Source organism: Dipodomys ordii, unplaced genomic scaffold (assembly GCF_000151885.1).
Source record: "Dipodomys ordii isolate 6190 unplaced genomic scaffold, Dord_2.0 Scaffold142, whole genome shotgun sequence".
Lineage (NCBI taxonomy): Eukaryota > Metazoa > Chordata > Mammalia > Rodentia > Heteromyidae > Dipodomys > Dipodomys ordii.
In genome coordinates, this window is record NW_012267358.1 from 4271930 (window position 1) to 4280349 (window position 8420).

Sequence of the window (8420 nt, forward strand, 5' to 3'; positions counted from 1 at the left end):
AGGGACAGCGCCCAGGCCCAGAGTTCAGGCCCCACGACCGGACCCAAAAAAAAAAAAAAAACCAAATAGTTCAGGCACACCAGAATGAGCATAGAGACTAACTCTATGGCTTTGCCGCTCACAATACTGCCTCCAGTTTCTTTGAAGTGCATAAACTATGTATTCACACAGCTAAAAAATGGAGGGAAACTACATATTTTTCAACATGGATATATCTCAAGAAGAAGAGGCAAGTTACAGTATGTTGGATATATCTTGACACCAGTTATGTAAATTCTCAAAACCACTACACAAAGCAACACCACATTGTTTTGGATACAGTTGCTTGTTTTCATAGTTGAAGACAGTCTGGAGACACCACAAGTTTTGAGAGAAGTTGCTTCTTGGGATGTGAAGGAGAAGGGAGCAGGGAGGAGTCTCAATTTGAAAGAAAAACTATTGGTATATCCAATCAATCATCTCATGGTTGGAAATGGTGAAAGAATTCCTCTCACCTTCCTTCAGCCCTCTTCTTCCTCATCATTCTCCCTTCTATCTGCCCCTAACTTACCTCTCTTGAGAATTTTCCTCTTTCTATCTTTCTCCCAAACTCTAGCCTGTGTATAGCCTTGGAGCCCACTTGTTTGCTTGTTTTTTTGAGGAAGGAACCCAGACTCTCACACATACTGCGCAAATGCTGTACCCCCGAGCTACATCCCCAGCCTTTATTTTTAAATGTTTAGGAAGGGTCTTACGTAGGGTTGGCTGGCCTTCAACTCAAGATTCTTTTGCCTCTGCCTTCTGCATGCTGCGATTAGAGGTATATGCTACTATGTCCAGCTAGGGCTCAGTTTTCAGCCACATGGCTCTGCCAATTTAATTCAAGCTCATCGGTATGATGTGCACTTGCCAGGTATCAAGGCCCTTTTTCCTCCTGTCTGTGGCTAGATGGGATTCTGCTTGCTCTGAAATAGCTTACCACCTGTAGGGTTCAGGCCATAGGGAACTGAGAGCCTCAACGTGCTCCAGAAGATTCCAAAGACAAGCCAGTTAGGATGATTGGGATGTGGCATGCTACCTATGGCTAATGACTGATGGTGAAAGGACAGGAGTCAGAATCATGGTTTCTCCGTACCTGACAATGAAGAAGTACAGTACAGTACAGTATTTCACCAAATGAGAAAAATGACCACTAAAATCTACATTTGTTTATTTTAAAGGACTTAGTCTACAATTGTGTTCTTCATCCCTTTTGGTATTATGCTTTATGGTACCTTTTGTTATTATTTGTTTTATAATGGAATTGATGGTGAAAAATAGATGGTCATTTTGAAAGACTTTTATGGCAGAAGTTGCTAATCCACCATGGATCTTCCAAATAAGTTCGGGATATTACTGATATATGTGGAAATATAAAGGTCTTGAAGCTGGGTGCTAGTAGCTCACACCTGTAATCCTAGCTATCTAGGAGGCTGAGATCTAAGGACTGTAGTTCAAAGCAGGTAAATCTATGAGACTCTCATTTCCAATTAAATATCAGAAATCTGGAAGTGAAGCTGTCTCAAGTGGTAGAGTGCTAGTCTTAGTGAAAAAACTAAGAGAAAGTGTCCAGACCCTGAGTTCAAGTCCCAGTATCACCACACGTGTGTGTACACACGCACACACAGACATACACAGACACACACAGATACACACACACACACACACACACACACACACACACATGTGTCTTAACCTTGGTCTCTTCCTGGACCAATCTCATTTTTCACACAGGGATGATGAACCTCACTTTCCCAGGTTGCTAGGAAGGACACTCAGAAGAAGGTCTGAGCATTAACTTTGGAAAGGTGCAGAGTATTTTTCTCTCTGAGTCTCAACATCCTGATGTTAAGTTAGGATGATGATGTTAGCCTGGATTCCTGCTGCTTCTGAGGTGACCTGTGTGATTATGATGTAATAGAGGACAGTGCTGAACTTGCCTGTACTCTAGCCCTCACTCCACCCCATTCAAGCTATGTGGCTTTGGAACAATCTTAAGCCAGTTTCTTCAGCAAGGCCATTAGAAGATGAACTGAGACAGCTATCAGCTCCCAGTGCAGCTGAGAATGCTGAATGACTGGATTATTGGCCCCAAACAGGGAGCCACACAGAGTCTCTGAAGTGAGGGGACCCCATTATAGAAGGTGGTGCTTTGTGGGGCATTCGTGTGGCTGTGGCCTGAAGGGCTCATCCTCCAGAGAGAGAACAAGCTGGTCCTTCCTCTTGTCACCGGATGCAGGTGAGGGTTTATGAAGTTTCTCTCTAAAAGTAGGGACTCTTCACTTAGGTCCTTGATGTTAATTGCAGAATAAGAATTTCTGGGCAAGTCACAATGGTAAGAAAATTTGGTGGAGCTTTATTGGGTAACTAAACAAGCAGGCAAGCAGAGAAAAAGCAGAAAACAGACTCACAGTCTTAACAGAGTGTGGGTGCTCTTGAGGAGAGAGAGACACAGCTCTTTGGCCTCAGGGTTATTTTATGTGGTAAAGGCAAGGGGTCTTATGCAAAGGCAGGAGTTGTATCTTTGTTCTAATCCCTCCTGGTGTTACACTTTCAGAGTTTCTGGATATTTGGGGCATTCTTTCAAAGTAAGAATGCATCCTGCCCTAAAACAGATGCTTGTCCTTGAGATAAGGAAGGCATCCTATTGTCTACATTTTGGGTAGGGGGTTGCATTTTTCTCAGGAAGGAATATATCCAAACAGAAAATGTTAATTCTTGGGGTGAGAAATGCATCTCTCAGGCAGGAATGCATCCTGTTGTCTCTCTTAGAAGCACAGATAGCGTTTCTGTGTTTCTAAATACCATGTTTCTGAGTTGCCTTCACCAGGCTTCATTTTCCTCCATTTACCTAAATGACTTTGGTCCCTTAATCTTAAGGGAAGTAAATGGGTGGATATCTCCTCTATTTGCCTTAAGCTTAAGTTTTTTTTTAATTCCTGTCAGCCATTTACCATGCCTCATTTTCGCTAGTCTATCCTGCTTCACTCTGGCTTGAGTTGAGGGTATGGAATTTACTTGTGCAAGCTGAGTCCTCTGGTTGCCCAGGTCCTGGCAAATCATTTCATATGTCTATTTCCTCATCTGAAAATGAGTCTAAGCACTTGATAGGGCCACTCTAAGGATGCAAACCATATGAATGAAAAAATCCATCAAGAAGCTTGTAACTTTCGTTGATAACTTTCCTAACTCCTCCTAAGCCTCAGAAGGGCAGGGGAAGCTCTGTGGTGGCTTCTGCCCTCATTCCTAGCTAAGGTTCCTGGGTCAGGTAGCTGAGCCAAGCCCTGCTCTAGCACTTCAACTTGGCCCTTTTTGGTCCCAAACAATACTGAGACAGTAGAGAGCCATGCCCTTGGGCAGAGCCATTTCAATCTGAGTACTGGCTTCTTGCTGTGTCCTCCAGGGCAGCCAGCAGGGAAGCTTTGGGAGGAAATTAGTCAGAGTGAAGCTGCTCAGGGCCCCACCTGTGGTCAAGGTGTGAAATGTGCACCTGGCTCTTTACTGCCTCCCCTCCCCCTGTTATTTTTTATTCTTTCACACCCCTCAGCTGTGGTTTGGGGGAGATAAGAGGCTCAGAGACCTACACCCTTGGGCCCAGTCTCTACAGGAAGAAAAGTCTCTACACCAGGAACAAGGGTCATTCTTTCTGCTGTTTTGTAGTCTTTCCTGCCTCTCAGAATGCCTCTTGAATTGCTGCTCTACAAGTCTCTGGTTTCAGTTTCTTCTCCAGTCCTAGCCCACCAAGAGAGCAGGCCACAGGCTCCAAATATCAAGATGAGTACCAGAGGTTGGAGGCATGGCTCAGTTGATAGAGCACCAGCCAATGAGCAAAAGCATCAGGTACTGAGTTCAAGTCGTGGTCTTGCACCTCAAAAAAAGATGAGTACCTGCCTAGACATGTGTCTCACAGAATTGTGGAACTTAGGGCTTCCTTCTGTTGACCTTGGAAGGGAAGGAGCTCTCAAGTCATAGGGAGGTCCCTTTCTTTGTCCATGTTGTACAGTACTGAGGCTTCCTGGGACTCAGGTTCTCTCTAAGTGCTAGGGTCATGTACCAGGGCCCAATGAATCAGGGTGAGACAGATGCTGACCCAGCTGGGCTGGTGTTATTGATGAATTCTGGTAAGGTTTGTTTCTTGCATTCTCTTGAAATACCCTGAAAGGGTAGGCAAAATAGAGTGATGAGAAAAGCCAACAAAGCCAATGTAGGTGGCCCATGCCTGTAATTCTAGCTACTTGAGAAGCTGAGATTGGGAGGATTGCGCCTCCAGACTAGACTGGGCAGAAAAGTCCAAAAGACTCCTCCACAAAAGGAAGCTGGATGGGGTGGCATGCACATGTCATCTCAGCAACAACTATAAGCCTAAAATAGGCAAATTGAGGTTCACATGTGTGCTCTGGGCAGGAAACAAGACCCCATCTCAAAAATTTCCAATGAAAAATGGCTGGAAACATGGCTCTGAAGTATTGTGCTAGCCTAGCAAGTGTGAAGCCCTGAGTTCAAACTCCTAGTACTTAAAGAAAAGCATGACAATTTATTGATGGACTATCTGGTAGGTGCTAGTCCTGGAGCTTGAACTCAGGCCTAGGCACTATTCATGAGCTTTTTTTTCTTTGCTAGACTACTGTTCTATCACTTGAGCCATACCTCTACTTCCAGCTCCTTGGTAGTTAAGAGAAGATAAGAATCTCACAGACATTTTTGCCTGAGCTGGCTTTGAACCATGATCCTCAGATCTCATCCACCTGAGTAGCTAAGATTACACACATGAGCCACTGGTGTCCCATACCAGGTGCTATTGTAAGCAGTTTATTTTTAAAGTTGGGGTCTCACTTTGTAGCCAAAGCTCTGTCTTTCTGCCTTTCCTGGGATTACATGTGTGTACAACCAACCTGGCCTCTAAGTGTTTTATTGGGATGAATTCACTTAATACCTGTAACTGTGCAGTAACTATGAGGTTATTATCATTACCATAATCCCCACTACACAGGTGACAGAAAGGGGAAGTTTAAGAAACTTGTTCAAAGTCACAACACACCATAATGCCTTGAAGGTTCAAGGGCTGGGGTGGAGAGTGCTATTCGAAGAGCACAACTTTGGTCTTCTTATTGTAATGTTTTACGTAGAGACTGCATCCACTTATAAGCTATGTGATGACTCATCAAGGAGGAGAACAAAAGCAAATTCAAGCTGAGTGCTGGTGCTTCACACCTGTAATCCTAGCTACTCAGGAGGCTGAGATCTGAGGATCATGATTCAAAGCCAGCCCCGGCAAGAAAGTCTGAGAGATTTTTCTCTTCAATTAAGCACCAAAAAAGCCGTACGTGTGGCTCAAGTGACAGAGAGCTGGCCTTGAGCAAAAAAGCTCAAAGACATCACCCAAGCTCTGAGTTCAAGCCTCAGGAACTGCACAAAAAAACAAAAAACAAAAATAAAAGAGCAAGGCTAGGAGCTGGAAGCTCACACTTGTTATCTTAGCTACAAGGAGGCTGCCATCTGAGGATGGTGGTTGGAAGCCGTCCCAGCAGGAAAGTCCATGAGACTCATACCTCCATTTAGCCACCAAAAGACTGGAAGTGGAGCTGTCGCTCAAGGGTTAGAGCACTAGCCTTGAGAAAAAAAACTCAGGCAGGGCCTAGGCCCTGAGTTCAAGACCCAAAACTAGCAACAACAACAACAAAAAGAAAATTCAAATATTTGGACAATTGGTGAAATCTGAACATGATCTGGGGATTAGTGAAAACCCTTGTATCTCTACTATTTTGATTTTTCCACTGAAGGCTGGTATTCTGTCACTTGAGCCATACCTCCTCTTCTGCTTTCTTGGCTGGTTAATTGGAGACTCTCTTAGATTTGTTGCTTAGGACTTCAAATTAGGAGTCTCAAATTTCAGTTTCCTGAGTAGCTAGGGTTATAGATGTGAGCTACTGGCACCTGTATTTTGCTAATTTTGATGTCAGAGAATTTCCATATTTGTGGGAAATATACATTGAGGCATTTAGTAAAAGATGAAAGATTTGTACTATCTGAAGAGAAACCAGAGTATGCATTAAGGTATTTAGGAGCAAAGATCATCAGGCTTTCTACTCCACTCCACCCTCCAAGGACTTGGAAACTGAATAGGCAGGAGAGACATGTACAAATGATAAAGCAAATAGAGTGATGTGCTAATACTGCTGATAAGGAGAAAGGGGAGAACAGAGTTGGTTTTTTTGGGGGGGTCCAGTTATGGGGCCTGAACTCTGGGCCTGGGCACCCTCAGCTCTTTAGCTCAAGGCTAGCGCTCTACCACTGTCATTCTACCTGTGGCAGGAAGTATAAATAGGAAGATTGTAGAGTCCAGGCTAGACCAGGCAAAAAATGAGATCTTGTCTCAATAATCGCTAGAGCAATAGAGCTAGAATTACGGTTTAAACAGTAGAAGTGTGTGCTTAGTGTTGCTGTTCACACAGTGAGACCTGAAAATGCGATGCCTGGGCAGAGAGTGGACTACACCTTTGCAGGTATAGGCAAAGTTTAATAGGGGAGCTACCTACTTATATATGGCATACACACAAAGTAAATCTTAGTCAGTTGGCATGTGACAGTTTCATAGGGTCAAAAGTTTACAGAAGATGTATGTGGCCCAAAGATTACAGGGGATATGCAAGGCCAAAAGATTACAAGAAATATATGAGGCCAAAAAGTAGCAAGAGATATATGAAGCAAAATGTTTTTACACCTAGGAGAAATATTGAGGATGGTTTATGTGTTTATGGCGCCATTAGGAGGGGGCACGAAAAGCCTTTCCCTGATGTCGTGGCCGGGGGGTCTGACCATCGCCCAGAATTGGAAGGAGTTTTCTCCTTCCCCCAGAGGCTGCAGCTGGGTGCCCCAACCGTTGCCAGGACTATGGAGGGCTTTCTGCTCATTGGCCAGCACAGATAAACTTCACACAGCACACAAATCCTCAGGCAGGGTCACGCGAGTCTGCATCTCTGACAGCCTAGCAAGTGCAAAGCCCTGAGTTCAAACCCCAGTATCTTTGAAAGATTTTTTTTTTCATGTAGAATGAGTTTGGAGTCATCTGCTATTCTAAGGAACACCTTAGAGGCCTTGTGAAAAGATGAGAAGATGCTCCCTCCCTCAGTACAGTCTCTGTCTTCTCTATGACCTTACTTTGTGTTTCTAGATTCCGTAGTTTCTTGCTGGGTGGCGATCTCCAGCCTCTCTGTCTCAAACTTCTTCCCCACTTCCCCTATGTCCTTTGGAACTAGATAGAAGCCTTCAGCATCCCAAGAGGTCTTTCTTGCCAATCAAAGAATGCAAGCTGTGCCTCAGGTTTCCAGAATGGCTCCATCCTTGACACAGACTGGCGGAATAGAAGGATTTAGAGATTGTGCCTGTCAAAGTATGTCACCAGTTTGAGTTTGCTGTTTCTCTCAGACTTTGTGGGCCTGCAAAGCTGTATGAAGCCCCTGCAAGAAAAAGGCTGCCCCGTTGAGGAGCATGGGCTAGGTTGGGGCTGGGCTGTGGTTCTTTGCTACTGCTAGTCTCATGGAAAAGCAACGACAAGCCTTGGTAATTATGGTGCCCACCCCTAAGATACTACACTGTGCAAAAACTGCAAAGTAGTATCTCTTTATCTTCCTCTAGTTCCTCCTTCTCCTCCAACTCACAGTACTGCTTTAAACTTCCCTCCCAAGATCCTTAATGAGAAGGGCAGGCCTGACTCTGGTTTGGGCTCTACCTACTTTCTCTGGCCTTCTAGAAAATTCTTCAAACAGTCCCAACTAATTTCCCACAATCTCAGCAGACATAGTGTTACCCTTGGAGACTTTGTCCAATGTGTTCTGTTCAAGATGCCATGGCCCAGGCCTCACCTCCTATTAGAGTTGAGTCTACATTTCTTTGGCAAGGCCATAAGTCACAAGCACAACTGTTGTTCTAGCCAGAGCCTAGCAGGCCTCTTGGGAGGCAGTGTGCCATGGCTCTGGTATAGGCTGTCTAGGTTGTGTTACTGGCTTTGGACAAGTTCTTTCACCTCGCTGGACTTCATTTTCCTCATATGGATTTTAAAAAAAGAGTGAGGGAAGGGGTGACATTGTCCCCAAAGAAATGTATTCACTACTTAACTCTTGTAACTGCAACCCCTCTGTACAGCTTCTCTATGATAACAATAAAAAAATTAAAAAGAAATTAGCCAGGCAAATGTCAGCCTCTTGAGTAGCCACTGGCACCTGGCCTAAAATACTTTTATTTTTAAAATTATTTTTTATTATCTTTAAGTAGTATACAAAGGAGTTGCCATTCAACAAAGCAGTTTATGAATGTAGTGCGTCTTGATCAATATTATCCCATTCAACATTCTCACTCAACCCTCCCAACTACCCCTTCCCTCGCTTTTTATAATTTTGTAGCAT